Source organism: Anomalospiza imberbis, unplaced genomic scaffold, assembly GCF_031753505.1.
Source record: "Anomalospiza imberbis isolate Cuckoo-Finch-1a 21T00152 unplaced genomic scaffold, ASM3175350v1 scaffold_60, whole genome shotgun sequence".
NCBI classification, from domain to species: domain Eukaryota; kingdom Metazoa; phylum Chordata; class Aves; order Passeriformes; family Viduidae; genus Anomalospiza; species Anomalospiza imberbis.
This window is the reverse complement of record NW_027100213.1, coordinates 232,398-247,994: the sequence shown is the minus strand read 5'-3', so window position 1 is coordinate 247,994 and position 15,597 is coordinate 232,398.

Below are 15,597 nucleotides of genomic sequence, written 5' to 3'. Positions count from 1 at the left end.
TGGTTTTTTTTGGGATTTTGGGCGATTTTTGTGGGTGTTTTTTTTAGGATTTTGGGGGATTTTGGACAGATTTTTTTGGTGTGTATCCAGAGTGACTTTGGGCAGATTTTGGGCCTGATTGGGGCAGCTTTGGGGCTGATTTTGGGGTTTTTCTCCCGTTTCCCCCAGCTGTGGGAAGCCCCGAAGCACATCCTGTTCCTGCCCGAGCTCCCTGAGCAGCCCCAGGAGCTGATGCTCTCCGTGCTCCTCAGCCAGTGAGGTCTGGGGCAGTCCCGGCATTCCGGGCATTCCGGGGATTCCGGCCGGGCTTTAGGGCACTTGGGGATTTTGGGGCTCAGGGGGGAGAGAGGATGAGGGGGGCTTGGGGCTGGATGTTTTGGGAAAATATCGGGATTTTTGGGGGGAATATCTGGTTTTTAGAGGGGAATTTCTGGATTTTGGGGGGAAAATACCAAATTTGGGGGGGGGGAGGAAATACTGGACTTCTTAGGGGGGAATTTCTAAGGTTTTGATGGGGGAGTTACTAGTTTTTGGGGAGGGATTTCTGGATTTTTTTCAAGGGGGAATTTCTGGATTTTTTGGGGAATGTTTCTGGATGGGGAACGAGGTTTGGTTTGGATTCTTTGGGGGGGAATAATTCTCGATTTTCTGGAGGAATTTCCTAGTTTGTTGGGAATGTTCCCGGATTTTTTGGAGCATCATTTCTGGATTTCTTTGGGGAAAATTTCTGAATTTCTGGGAGACTATTTCAGGATATTGTTTTTTTTTTTTTTTTTTTGGGAGCATTTCTGGATTTGGGGGGAACATTCCCAGGTTTCTGGGGGAACATTCCCGGGTGTCTCAGGGAACATTCCTGGGTTTTTGGGGAACATTCCCAGGTTTCTGGGGGAACATTCCCAGGTGTCTGGGGAACATTCCCAGGTATCTGGGGGAACATTCCAAAATAACTCCAAAATAACCCCAAACTAAAAAAAAAACGGGCCTGAAATACCCAAAAATCACAAAAAACTGCATCAAACCCACCCCTAAATACCCAAAAAACCGCCGCAAAACACCCAAAATCCCACCAAACCACCCCAAAATCCCATAGAAATGTCCTGAAATCCCACCAAACCACCCCAAAACCCCTCAAAACTGCCCCTGAATACCCTAAAGCTGCCCCAAATCCTTCAAGCTGCCCCAAAATCCCATAGAAACACCCTAAAGACCCTCCAGACCAGCCCAAAATCCCATAGAAACACCTGAAAATCCCTCAAAACCACCCCAACACACCATAAATCCCATCAAACTGTCCCCAAATGCCATAGACCTGCCCCCAAATCCCATCGAAATATTCCAAAATCCCAGAAAACTGCCCCAAAAATGGTCCTGACCCTGCCCCAAACCCCCCTGCACGCCCCCACTCCCCCAGGTAAGTTCAGTTCATCCGAAATCCTCCTTTTTTGTACTTAATTCTCCTTTTTTTATCCCAAATCCTTCTTTTTTTATCTCAAGTTCTCCTTTGTTATCCTAAATCCTCCCTTGTTTATCCCAAATCCTCCCTTTTTTGTCCCAAATCTTCCTTTTTTCAACCTCAAAATATCTTTTCATCCCAAAGCTCCTTTTTTGATCTCAAATCCTTCTTTGTGCAACCCAAATTTCATTTTCCCACCACAAATTCTCCTTTTTCCACCCCAGATCCTTTGTGTGTCCCCAAATCCTTTTTCCCATCCCAAAATCTCCCTTTTCCACCCCAAATATTTCTTTGTGCATGCCAAATCTTCTTTACCACCCCAATTCCCCTTTCCCCACCCCAATCCCCTTCTCCCACCCCAAATCTCTTTTTCAACCCCAAATCCCCTTTTCCCACCCAGGATCTTTCCCCATCCTGAATCCCCCGATTCCCACCCCAATCCCCCTTTTTTCCCCAGCGTTGGACCCAGGGTCTCTGCAGACATTGCACCTGGAGCTGCCCAAATAACCCCAAATAAACCCCAAATAACTCTAAACAAACCCCAAATAACCCCAAATCACCCCAAACAAACCCCAAATAAACCTAAACAAACCCCAAATAACCCCCAAAAAATCCCAAATAAACCCAAACCCCACTGTGCCCCCCAGGGCTGGAGGGGGTTTGGGGGGAGGGGATTGGGGACTGGGGGGGTCATGACACAAACTTTGGGGATTGGGGGTGTTTGATCTTAAAATTTAGGGGTTGGGGGGGGGTGACGCCTCAGGGTTTGGGGGATTTTGACCCCAAGCTTTGGGAATTGGGGGTGTTTGATCCTAAAATTTGGGGTTTGGGGGGGTTTGACACCAGGGTTTGGGATTTGGGGTTTTTGACCTCAGGATTTGAGGATCAGGGTGGTTTGACCCCCAAACTTTGGGATCAGGGCGTTTGGACACCCCAGATGTTTCAAACTCCAGGATTTGGGGTCAGGGGGTTTTGACCCCAGAATTTGGGCATTGACCCCAGGATTTAAGAGGGATTTAACCCCAAAGTTGAGAGGATCAGGGGGATTTGACACCCCCACGTTTGGGATCGGGGGGCCTTGACCCCAAAGTTTGGGTATTGGGGTGTTTGAGCCCAAACTTTGGGGAGGAGGAGGGTTGGGCACCCCAGATATTTCAAACCCCAGGAAGTTGGAGATTGGGGGTTTTTAACCCCAAACTTTGGGGGTGTGGGGTGTTTGACACCTCAGGATTTGGGATTTGGGGGGATTTGAGCCCAGATTATGGGAATTGGGGGTGTTGGACACCCCAAATGTTTCAAACCCCAGGATTTGGGGTCAGGGGGATTTAACCCCATCGTTTGGGAATTGGGGAGTGTTTGACACCCCAGGATCTGTGATTTGGAGGGTTTGATCCTAAAATTTGGGGTTCGGGGCTGGGGGTGGGGCTTGATATCCCAGAGTTTGGGTTTGAGGTTGTTTGACCCCCCCAGTGTTTGAACCCCCAGGATTTGGGGTCGGGGAAGTTGACCCCAGGATTTCGGGTGTTTGACCCGCTGGGTTTGGGGTCGGGGTTGAGAGCAGAGCCATTTCCTGGAAACAGCGGCGGGACCGGGACTGGGAACAGGATCGGGAATGGGAGTGGGATCGGGGTCGGGAATGAGATCGGGAACGGGAACAGAAATGGGAATGAGATTGGGATCGGGAACAGGATCAGGAACGGGATTGGGCTCGGGAAGGGGAGAAACCTTGACCCAATAATGGACTCCGCCCCCAGGGAGCGACCCTGCCCCAATCCCGGGATGGAGCAATCCCCTCAATCCCAGACCCCTCCCCAATTCCCAAACCCTCCCCAATGCCAGCCCCTGACCCTGTGCCAGACCCCTGCCCAGTCGCTGAACGGACCCTCCCTCAATCCCAGCCCGCCCCGATCCGGATCGGAGCCATCCCCGGAGCCTCCCCCATTCCCGGACCGGACCCTTCAATCCCTTTTTGGGGCGGCTCCTGCCGCTTCCAGCCCATTTTTGGGGGATCCAAACGGCTCCGGGGACCCTCCCCACTTTGGGGGTGTTGGGGTGGCCCCAGGGCCGCCCCGAGGGCCGAGGGGGGATGGAAACCCCCAAAGCCGGGGGGCTCCTGGGGGTCCCCAGTTCCCCCCGTCCCCACCCCAAAACAGCTCCTGGCCAATCAGAGCGCGCGGCGCTGCTGACAACTCAGTTGCCGGGCTGGCGATTTTCAGGCAATCAGCGCCTGCGATAGCGCTGCTCATCGGTTGCCAGGCAGATCAAAACGCTTCTCAATGCGCTAGCCAATCAGAGACTGCGCGGGGCCATTTCTAGCCAATCAGAGCGCTTGTTCTCGATGACTCCTCAGTCGCCAGGCGGAGCCGCAGCGCCCAGCGCTCCCCGGGAGCGGAATTTGGGGAGGGGGGAGGTGACCCTGGGGATGGGGATGGGGCGTGCGGGGGCAGCTGGGGCCGGACTGGTGGCACTGGTGGTGCTGAGAGCCCCCCCGGCCGCGGGGGTCGCGGTGAGAAGGGGTTGGGGGCCCCAAATTAAACCAAAGAGGGATCGGGACCCCCCCACGGAGCAGGAGGGGCCTGGAACCCCCAAAACCAAAGACGGGGGAGGGGAGCGGGGATTGGGGGAACGATGGGGAAGGCGGGGGAAAGAGGGGGATGGGACACCCAAAAAGGATAAAGACAACTTGAGGTGGCCACCTTTATATGTGGATGGTAGCCAATGGTAGCCAATGCTTTTTCCCAGTCCATGGGATCCCAGTCTGTGCAATCCCAGTCGATGTGGTCCCAGTCCATAGAATCTCAACCCAGTTTATCCCAGTGTGTACCGTCCTGATCCCTATGGTCCCATTCCATATGGTCCCAGTCCATAGGATCTCAGTCCAGGTGATCCCAGCCCATGTTTGATCCCAGTCTGTGTGGTTCTGCACACACTGCCAGGGTCTGAAATTCCAGTCACCAGCCAGGAAAAAATGTTCCTGCCCTTGAATGTCATTCCTGTCCTCTCAACGAGTTATAATAAAACTCAAAATCAATAAATTTTAATTTAAATAAAATAGAATAAAAATGAAATTAAAAAATTTCAACTCTTACTTACAGTACTCCAATAATGATTTAACCCAAAACCACCTTTTGCTGGGAATGGGGACACCGGGGACCCTTGGAGTCCCCTTTCCTGACGATAGTGACACAATTAAGCTCGCCGAAACTCCTCCTGGATCTCTCCTAAGTCCCCAGTGGGCATTCCTGGGAGTTCCCCTGTGTTCGCCCTTTCCCAGGACTTTGGGGGTCCCCCCGACCTGTCCGTGCACCCCCAGATTTCTTCCACAGCCCCCTGTGATGGTGGGGGTAGGGGCCGAGTGCTGGTGCCCCCCTGCCTGCAGCAGATCCAGCGGGGAGGGGAGTTTGGGGGGGTCCCTGAGCATTTGGGGTCCCCTGGGTTTTGGGGTGACCCCCGGGCCCTCCAGGATCTCCCTGAACACGCTGACGCTGCCCGTGCACAGTGAGAAGGTTCATACCCGGCATGGGGTCCCAGCTCTGTCACCGGCATTGCCCAGGAAGCCCCAAACCCTCCCGGGAACCCCCAAATCCCCCGGGACACCCCGACCTCCCCGGGACCCCAAAATCATCCCTGGGACCTCCAAAAACTCCCCAAGACTGCAAAACCCCCACACAGAAACCCCCCAAACCCTCCCAGGACATCAAAATTCCCACAAGACCTCCCAGCACGCCCCAGACCCCCCTGAGAAGGTTCGTACCTGGCAGGGGGTCCCCATCTCTGTCACCGGCAGGTACCCCAAACCAGCCTTGGGTTCCCACTGGGATTGCCCAATCCCCCCCTTTGGGAATCCTGAAAACCCCCCTGGGAACCCCCCAAAAATCCATCGGAACCCGAAAAACCCTGGAGATATACAAACACCGGAATCAGCAGGGGTGGTGTTGGCCTCTTCAGGGGAGTTAGAGTGGGACCCGACCAGAGCGGGGGCCCTTAAACCCCAAAAATCCACCCTGGGGGGCAAAACATCCCCTACAGCGGCTTGGAGTGAGTCCCCCAGAAAAATGTCACTTAAAGCCATCATGATCACCCCTGAAAAGGGGCTTGTGGGGCTGCGGCCCCACAAACACCTGAAAATGGGAAGGAAAAAGCACCCTTGGATTGGTGAGGTCCCCCCAAAAACCCCTAAAAAGAGAAAAACTCCTCTTCAGAGGGGCCTGAAGACCCTTCAGGGCCCTCGAGGAGGGACAAGATCCCCTCCTCTGCTGGGGCCTCTCCGAGCCGGGAGCTCTCCCGTTGGCGGCTGCCCTCGGGGGAGCCCCGAACGACGGCGGCTCCTGGGCTGAGCCCCCCTCAGCCGGGGCTGCGGAGGGAACTGGGGGGGCTGGGACGGGGCCTGGGGGTCCTGGGGTGACCTAGGGGAGCCTCAGTGGGTCCCACCTCCCCCTGTGCCCCCTCTCCCACCCCCTTCCCATTGTTCCCCCCAAACCTCCGCTCCCCCAGCTGGGTTTGGGGTGCTGCTACCAACACCCTGACCCACAGGGTGTCAGGTCGTGTTCTGACTCTGTCAGCAGTTTGGTTTTTTTGTTTGTTTGTATTATTGCAGTTATCTTTTGAATTTTCCTAGTAAAGAACTGTTATTCCTATTCCCATATCTTTGCCTGAGAGCCTTTTAATTTCAAAATTATAATAATTTGGAGGGAGGGGGTTTACATTTTCCATTTCCAGGAAGACTCCTTCCTTCCTTTGCAGACACCTGTCTTTTCAAACCAAGCCAGATTTTGGTGCCCAACCTGCAGCACGAGGGCATTGAGAGGAAAAGGGAATAACAGTTCGTGAGTAACCTAATTTTTGTGTGCTGCTCTAGAAACCTCGTTAAGCGACACCATGTGGTCCAGCTTACCCTGGTTTGGGTAGCAGCACATGGTTGTGGCTGTGCCAGCTCCCCCACCGACCTCCAGCCCTGGGAACCTGGAGCAAGCGGAAACCACAACTTTGCAAATGCTACCTGTGCCTGATGCAAATGGAAAGAGAACTGGGGTGTGAAAAATAAAGCTTGTTTATTTTCAGAAAAACAGCAAAGAAAACACAGAACACATTTACATTGAAGAATATTTGTAACAACAACAATCTATAGAACGTATATACCTAAGAACATATGTTATGGTTTGACGCTGGCGCGATGCCAGCACTCCCATGAAAATGCACTTTTTAAAATAATTGCTGTGAGATGTGATCAGGAACAGAGCAGAGCATGCTCAAGCTTAATAACAAAGAAAAGAACTTTATTAAACTACTACTACTATAAAAACACAGACACTCAATCCTGGACAAAGACCTTCCAAAACACTCTTCCTCCTCCCAACTAATTCCCACCTAATTTCCAAATGGAACCACAGTGAGACACCACCCGGGTCCTGATCAAGTTGCCACCCTTCAGATATTCAATACTCAATCTTTCAAGGGAGACAGGAGTCTCTCCTGTGCCACAGACCCCCCAGGAAACACAATTGCCACCCTTGTGTTTCCATGTCACACATGGCAACTGCCCAGAGAAAATCTGCCGTGGTGACACTCTCCTTTCCATGTCACAGTGCTCTCACCACCGTGCATGGACAGACTGCTCATAGGGCTCCTTTAAGGATGCTTTGCCATGGACCAAAAGAGACAACAGTTCAGTTTCTCATTGCGGGACTACAGTCTCCCCCATTTTCCCCTGCGGCTGAGGGTCCAAGAACAGAGGTCTTCTTCTCCTCTTCTTCTTCCCCGAAGACAGAGGGCTTCTGCCCACCTTTTTCAACTCTCCTCTGTTCTCTCTACTCCTCTGCTGCTAATCCCTGAAACAGGTCTCTTGGCTCACCAAACCACCCCCCTAAGTGCAAGCTTCTGTCAGGAGAATTTGGTTCAGTCTATGGCTAACAAGAAAAGTCCAGCCACAAGCCACTCCATCATCTCCTTCCAACTCAAGAATTTCTTCTTCCATCATCTCGGATCCCAGACTGTCTCTCTTCTACTTCAAATCAAGGAGGAGTAATATTTTAAAAAGCCTTCATTTCTCAGGAAAGGGTTAAAAGTTGAGACTCCATGGAGGGCTGATATCTCTGCCCAGCAGCCGATTCCCAAGGCCAAGGCTGGATGCATTCCCCCCCCTCTCTCCTCCGCGCCGGCAAAGTAACAGGTGCCATCCGCACTTTCTGCCTCTTCCCCCTGGGGGATGACAAAGGCATCTCCGCTTCTCTCCACCCTTCTGTCCACAGGAGCTGGCTCGGTTCCAGTCCTTCAGCCCCCTCGGCTCACCTCGACCAGGCCACATGGCTTCCCCTCCCCCACCCAGCCCCATGGCTGGGCAGGGGAGATCTGCACTGCACCCTGACCGGAACCAAAGAGAGCGAGCTCTTGGAAGTTCCTGCTTTTAACCCCCTGTGTTCTCAGAGGCGTATCCACACCTTTAGTGGCCACTTTAGGTGCCAATATCCAAACATGACCACTGATTGGTTTGACCCAACTTCCTGAAAGAATTCACTTCCATGTCAAACAACAACATATCCAACAAAAATCAATGAAACATATTTACAGAAGACACAAAGAAACCCCAAAACCTATAGCCTAAAGACAACAACAAATGTCTACAACGTATGTACAAAAGTGTGGCGTCTCTGTCCAGGATCTCCATCGGTCCTTGAGGAAAAGCAAGAGGCACAGTCACTCCAATCAGGCAGAGAGGGCTCTTCCATGTGCCCCCAGGCTGGCCCAGCAAGCGCAGCACAGGCTAGGGATGGCCACCACAACCCAATGCACCGGGTCCCACATCCCTGAGCAGGGACCACCCAGCCCAGTCCCAGCCTGGCAGCAGGGGACCCGCTCTGCCTGTGGGGACCACATGCCTGTCCTGCTGCTGGTATTGGTCTTCATCCCAAGATCATGGCCTCTTCCTCATCTTTCTCATCAATGTCCATGTCCTCAAGGTACTCTTCCATTTCCACGTCCATCTCCTCTTCCACATCTACCTCCATCTCTTCCTCTCCAGTCTCTTCTCCATCCACTTCCATCTCCTCCTCTGTATCCATCTGCATGTCCACCTCCATCTCTTCCTCTCCAGTCTCTTCCCCATCCACTTCCATCTCCTCCTCTGTATCCATCTGCATGTCCACCTCCATCTCTTCGTCTCCAATCTCTTCCCCATCCACTTCCATCTCCTCCTCTCTATCAGCCTGCATGTCCACCTCCATCTCGTCCTCTCTCTCTGTGACAGCCTGCAGAGGTAACAACACCTCAGAGTGGGGTCCCTGTCCCACCCCATCCCCACAGAACTCCAGCCCAGCCGGGCAGCTGGGGGGTGTCCACCTCCATGGAATGTGTCGTGGTTTGACATGGAAGTGATTTTTTTTTTTCCCTCAGGAAGTTGGGTCAAACCAATCAGTGGTCAAGTTTGGATATTGGCACCTGAAGTGACCACTGAAGATAGGGATACGCCTCTGAGAACACAGGGGGTTAAAAGCAAGAACTCCCAAGAGCTCGCTCTCTTTTGGTTCCGGTCAAGGTGCTGTGCGGACCTCCCCTGCCCAGCCATGAGGCTGGGTGGGGGAGGGGAAGCCATGAGGCCTGGTCGAGGTGAGCCGAGGGGTAGAAGGACTGGAACTGAGCTAGCTCCTGTGGACGGAAGGGTGGAAAGAAGCGGAGATGTCTTTGTCATCCCCCCCCATAGAGAAGAGATAGAGAGTCCGGACGGCACCTGTAACTTTGCCGGCGCGGAGGAGAAGGGGGGGGGGGGAAGGCGCCCAGCCTTGGCCTTGGAAGTCGGCTGCTGGGCAGAGATATCAGCCGTCCAGGGAGTCTGAGCTTTTAACCCTTTCCTGAGAAATGAAGGCTTTGTGAAATATTACTCCTCCTTGATTTGAAGTAGAAGAGAGACAGTCTGGGATCCGAGATGATGGAAGAAGAAATTCTCGAGTTGGAAGGAGATGATGGAGTGGCTTGTGGCTGGACTTCTCTTGTTAGCCATAGACTGAACCAAATTCTCCTAACAGAAGCTGCACTTAGGGTGGTGCGTTGGTGTGCCAGGAGACCTGTTTCAGTAATTACCAGCAGAAGAGTAGAGGGAAAGTGTGGAGAAGCCCTCTATCTTCAAGGAAGAAGAAGAGGAGCAGAAGACCTCTATTCTTGGACCCTCAGCCCCAGGGGAAAATGGGGGGGACTGTAGTCCCAAAATGAGAAACTGAACTGTTGTCTCTTTTGGTTCATGGCAAAGCATTCTTAAAGGAGCCCTATGAGCAGTCTGTCCATGCACGGTGGTGAGAGCGCTGTGACATAGAAAGGAGAGTGTCACCATGGCAAATTTTCTTCGGGCGATTGCCATGTGTGACATGGAAACACAAGGGTGGCAATTGTGTTTCCTGGGGGGGGGTCTGTGGCACAGGAGAGACTCCTGTCTCCCTTGAAAGACTGAGTATTCGAATATCTGAAGGGTGGCAACTTGATCAGGATCCCGGGTGGTGTCTCACTGTTGAGTTTGTTTAGGAATTAGGTAGGAGGAGGAGGGGTGTTTTAGAAAGTCTTCATCCAGGATTTAGTGTTTGTAGTTTTTATAGTAGTAGTAGTTTAATAAAGTTCTTTTTTTGTTACTAAGATGAGCCTGCTCTGCTCTGTTCCTGATCACATCTCACAGCAATTATTTAAAAAAGTATATTTTCATGGGGGCGCTGGCATCGTGCCAGTGTCAAACCATGACATTTTTTTGGTTCCCTGACCGGGAATCGAGTTCTGGGCAAGATAAGATGAAGACTGTGAGATGAGATCAAAAAGGAATAAGAGCAAAGCATGTATTAGGTTATAATGTAGAAGTGTGTTAGATGTAATTTTGATATAATTTTAGAAATGTGTGTTCTCAGAGGCGAAGGGTGGAGTGTCGTGGTTTGACATGGAAGTGATTTTTTTTTTTCCCTCAGGAAGTTGGGTCAAACCAATCAGTGGTCAAGTTTGGATATTGGCACCTGAAGTGACCACTGAAGATAGGGATACGCCTCTGAGAACACAGGGGGTTAAAAGCAAGAACTCCCAAGAGCTCGCTCTCTTTTGGTTCCGGTCAAGGTGCTGTGCGGACCTCCCCTGCCCAGCCATGAGGCTGGGTGGGGGAGGGGAAGCCATGAGGCCTGGTCGAGGTGAGCCGAGGGGTAGAAGGACTGGAACTGAGCTAGCTCCTGTGGACGGAAGGGTGGAAAGAAGCGGAGATGTCTTTGTCATCCCCCCCCATAGAGAAGAGATAGAGAGTCCGGACGGCACCTGTAACTTTGCCGGCGCGGAGGAGAAGGGGGGGGGGGAAGGCGCCCAGCCTTGGCCTTGGAAGTCGGCTGCTGGGCAGAGATATCAGCCGTCCAGGGAGTCTGAGCTTTTAACCCTTTCCTGAGAAATGAAGGCTTTGTGAAATATTACTCCTCCTTGATTTGAAGTAGAAGAGAGACAGTCTGGGATCCGAGATGATGGAAGAAGAAATTCTCGAGTTGGAAGGAGATGATGGAGTGGCTTGTGGCTGGACTTCTCTTGTTAGCCATAGACTGAACCAAATTCTCCTAACAGAAGCTGCACTTAGGGTGGTGCGTTGGTGTGCCAGGAGACCTGTTTCAGTAATTACCAGCAGAAGAGTAGAGGGAAAGTGTGGAGAAGCCCTCTATCTTCAAGGAAGAAGAAGAGGAGCAGAAGACCTCTATTCTTGGACCCTCAGCCCCAGGGGAAAATGGGGGGGACTGTAGTCCCAAAATGAGAAACTGAACTGTTGTCTCTTTTGGTTCATGGCAAAGCATTCTTAAAGGAGCCCTATGAGCAGTCTGTCCATGCACGGTGGTGAGAGCACTGTGACATAGAAAGGAGAGTGTCACCATGGCAAATTTTCTTCGGGCGATTGCCATGTGTGACATGGAAACACAAGGGTGGCAATTGTGTTTCCTGGGGGGGGGTCTGTGGCACAGGAGAGACTCCTGTCTCCCTTGAAAGACTGAGTATTCGAATATCTGAAGGGTGGCAACTTGATCAGGATCCTGGGTGGTGTCTCACTGTTGAGTTTGTTTAGGAATTAGGTAGGAGGAGGAGGGGTGTTTTAGAAAGTCTTCATCCAGGATTTAGTGTTTGTAGTTTTTATAGTAGTAGTAGTTTAATAAAGTTCTTTTTTTGTTACTAAGATGAGCCTGCTCTGCTCTGTTCCTGATCACATCTCACAGCAATTATTTAAAAAAGTATATTTTCATGGGGGCGCTGGCATCGTGCCAGTGTCAAACCATGACAGAATGGCACTGTACCTTCCTCAGGACAAATGTGAGCATCCTGCAGGGACGGATGACAAAATCCAGGCAACAGAGAGCTTTCAGGACTGATGGGAGTATCAGGGCGCAGGTGACGAGAAGAGCTACAGGGAGCATGGTGAAGGGTGAGCTGGCACGAGGGCTGGCACAGGGTGGGCTGACACAAGGGCCAGTGGTTGTGTTGTGCTCTTTGCTGGACGCTGGAGGTTCCTGCTGGAACATCACATCTGTGACATCACAGCGGATCTAAAGAGCATCTTGTTCCGAGCTGAGCAATCTTCCCCAGCCCATGCTGCCCACAGCCCTGTTGCCAAGGATGGGGCATCCACAGCCTGGGCCAGTGCCTCAGCAGCCTCCGTGTAAAAGAGCAGCTCCCTCAGATCCAACTTCAATCAGCCTCCTGCAGTTGAAAGCCATCCCCCCTTGTCCTGTTGCCACGGGCCCGGCTGAACACTGTCCCCGTCTTTCCTGTGGGACCCTTCCAGTCCTGCAGAGCTGCAGTGAGGCCTCCCCAGTGTCTCCTCTTTCCAGGCTGAGCATCCCCAGCCCCACTTGGACAGCAGTCAGGTAGATCAGGGGGAGTCAAGGCTGAAGTCAAACAGCATCAGGAACTGAGAGATGGAAGCTTTAGGCCCAGGTTTGCCTCTATAATAACAGTGGAGGGGAAGATGGTGGGACACTGGCTCTGTTCTAACCGGTGAATATTTTCTTTTTTTTTTTTTCCCTTTTTTTCTCTCATGCTGATGCAGGTGTTGCTGTTTGCAAGGAAGCTTGGCACATTATCCATTGTCTTCTCCATTTGTGAAACACCGAGCAGAGTCTGGGCAGGCTGATGATGCAGAGCAAAACCTGCAAATACACCGGTGATCCTGAGCCTGGAGGATGCAGCTAAACCCGGCCAAAAATAATTTCTGGAAAGTCAAGCCTGGTTTACATTTTCTTGAATTTGGCTATTCCTGAACCGGGGGAGAGGGCATTCGGGGGAGGGGGTACCACAGGGGTTCCCCTCCCCCGTTTTTGGGGGGTCTCCCATGGTGCCCCCTCCCCAAAAAGCTCCGTGGGCCCCCTGAAGCGGCTTCTGTTCCACCAGCCGGTGCCCCCTGATCCAGGACGGCCCCCGGTGAGTCTGGGGCGCTCTGGGGGGATTTTGGGGGGATTTTGGCGGCATTTATGGGCTTTGGGGGATTTTGTTGGGAGATTAGGGGGAATTATTGGATTTTGGAGAGAATTACTGGGTTTGTGGGGTTATGGGTGTTTTGTGGGATTTGAGGATTTCAGATTTGTGGGATTTTTTAAGGGTTTTGGGGTGGTTATTTTTTGGGGGGTTTATTGAAATTTTTGGGAGTTTTTTTTTTTTTTTTTTAATTTTGGTGGGTTCCACTGGGATTTTGTGGGATTCTTTGGTCTTTAGGAGTTTTTAATTGGGATTTTTGGGTGCCTTTGGGGGGTTTTAGTGGGATTTTGGGGGGCTTTGGAGTTGTCCCAAGGTGCGGACAAGGGCTGAGAGGCACCAGCATCCGGTTTAAACCCCTGAAAGTCCCAATAAACCCCATGAAATCGCAATTAAATTTCACAAATTCCCTATAGAACACACTCAAATCCCAATAAAAACTCACAAAATCCGGAATAAATCCCACAAATCCTTCCCAAAAATGTCTCCAAAACCACAAGAAGCCCCACAAAATCCTCACGAGACCCAAAGAAATCTTGGCAACACCCAAAAAAAACCCAAAAAACCCCCTCAAATCCCCACTAAAATTCCTAAAAAACCCAAATCCCCAAAGAATCCCACTAAATGCCCCCACAATTCCAATAAATTGCCTCCAAATCCCCTAAAAATCCCAATAAAAACCCAGAAATCATTCCAGAGGATCCCACAAAATCCCCACAAAATCCCAGTAAAACCTTCCAAAATTCTAAAGAAAACACAAAAAATTTCAATTAACCCCCAAATACCCCCAGGAAAACAACTTCTCACTCAAAGCACCAATAAAACCCCTCAAAATCCAAACTCCCCCAAAATCCCCCAACTGCCTCCAAACCCAATAATTCTCCCCAAAAACCCCAACAATTCCCTGTAAACTCCCAACACAATTCCCAAAAGCCCAAAAAAGCCCCAGATGCCCAAACCCCTCCCGAGCCCTCCCTGGTCCCTCCCGGTCCCGCCCAGGCCTGTCCGGGGCCGCGGCCAAAACTGCCCGGAGCGAACGCGGAGGTCCCGGAGTGACCCCGGAGCTGATCCCGGGCTCGGCCTCGGGCTCGGCCCCTTTGGGGGATTTTGGGCCGAACCGGGCAGGTTTAGGGTGGGCTTCAGATCCCTTGCGGGGATCCCGAGCCTTTTCGGGTGGATTTTCAGCCCCTGTGGCTGATTTGAGGCCGAATCTGGTGGGGTTTAGGGGGGATTTCAGACCCCTTTGGATGATTTTAGGCCCATGTGGGTGGGGCTGGGGCCCATTTGGGTGAGTTTAGGAAAAACTGGGCCCATATGGGTGAATCCTAATCCTGTGGGGGTGATTTTAGGTCCCTTTTCTGTGTATTTTGGGTGCATTTAAGTAGGGTTTTTTGCTGCTTTGGGCAATTTTAGGTTGAGCCAAGCCTTTTTAGGGTGATTTTAGGTCTTCTTGTGTTGGTGTCAGGGACATTTTGGTGATTTTAGATACCTTTGGATGATTTTAGGCTGGACCAGATACTTTCAGGGTGGATTTTAGTCACATTTGAAAGATTTACGGGTGATCTTAAGCCATTTCTTGAGGGCTATAAAACACTTGGGGCAGTTTTAAGCCCCTTGGGTTGGATTTTAGAGCCCTCTGGATACTTTTAATCCCATTTGGTTGGTGTCAGGCCGAACCATGTGGATGTAGGCTGCATTTGATGCCCTTTTGGGTGATTTTGGGTCAAACCGGGCTTTTTTAGGACAGCGCGTCCCCTTGGCCCCGCTCCTTTCCCCTCACGGTTCCGCCCTTTCCTCGCTCCTTTCCCTTCACGGTTCTGCCCTTTCCTCGCTCCTTTCCCCTCATGGTTCAGGATCCCGGAGCGGGGGAGGAGGAGGAGGGAGGGAGGAAGAGGCGCAGCGGCAGCAGGGAGCAGCCGGAGGAGAGGAGAGAAGGAATCGCGTGGCCCTGGCGCTGCCTGAGCTCGCAGCACCCCGGGAGCATCGCCCCCATCCCGCATGTGCCCGGGGAGGGGGAGCTCGGCCCAAATATCCCGGGGCTCCCTGGGTTTGGGTTTTTTTGGGGGGGATGTTTGGAGCTGGCAGGGCTCCAAAGCCGAGCCGCAGCTGGCCCTCGGGGGGACATCGGTGGATCCCCGGGAGGTGTTTTCCGGGGGACCCGGTGGGCGGTGAGGGCAGCAGAGCCCTGGCGGGGGGACACCGGTTTTGGGGAGCCCCGGGAGAGCCGCGGCTGCCCTGAGCGGGAGCCCAGAGAGAGAAGAGCCCCAGAAGCCCCAGCGGGGAACCCAAGAGGGGGGGACCCCTGGCAGTGCCGGCACCCCGGCAATGGGGGGTGCTGGGGCTGGAGGGGCGGCATGGCCGGGAAAGGGGTGCGGGGCTCCCGGGGCCGCCAGGGGCTGCTCCCAGCAGGAGCCCAGTTGCTCCCAGTCAATCCCCATTATGATACAATTTGCCCCCAGCATAGTCCCTGTTGCTCCCACTTTCATCCAGTGTGTTCCCAGTTGCTCCCAGTCACACCCAGTATGGGGGATGATGTGCCTGGTGTGTTCCCAGTCAGTCTCAGACACTCCCAGTATTAGTCCAGTCCTTCCCAGTATGGTCCAGAGATGAGCCCAGTGTGCTCCCAGTCACTGCCAGTATGAACCAGTTGTGCCCCACATGGTTCCAGTTGCTCCCTTTCACCCTCACTT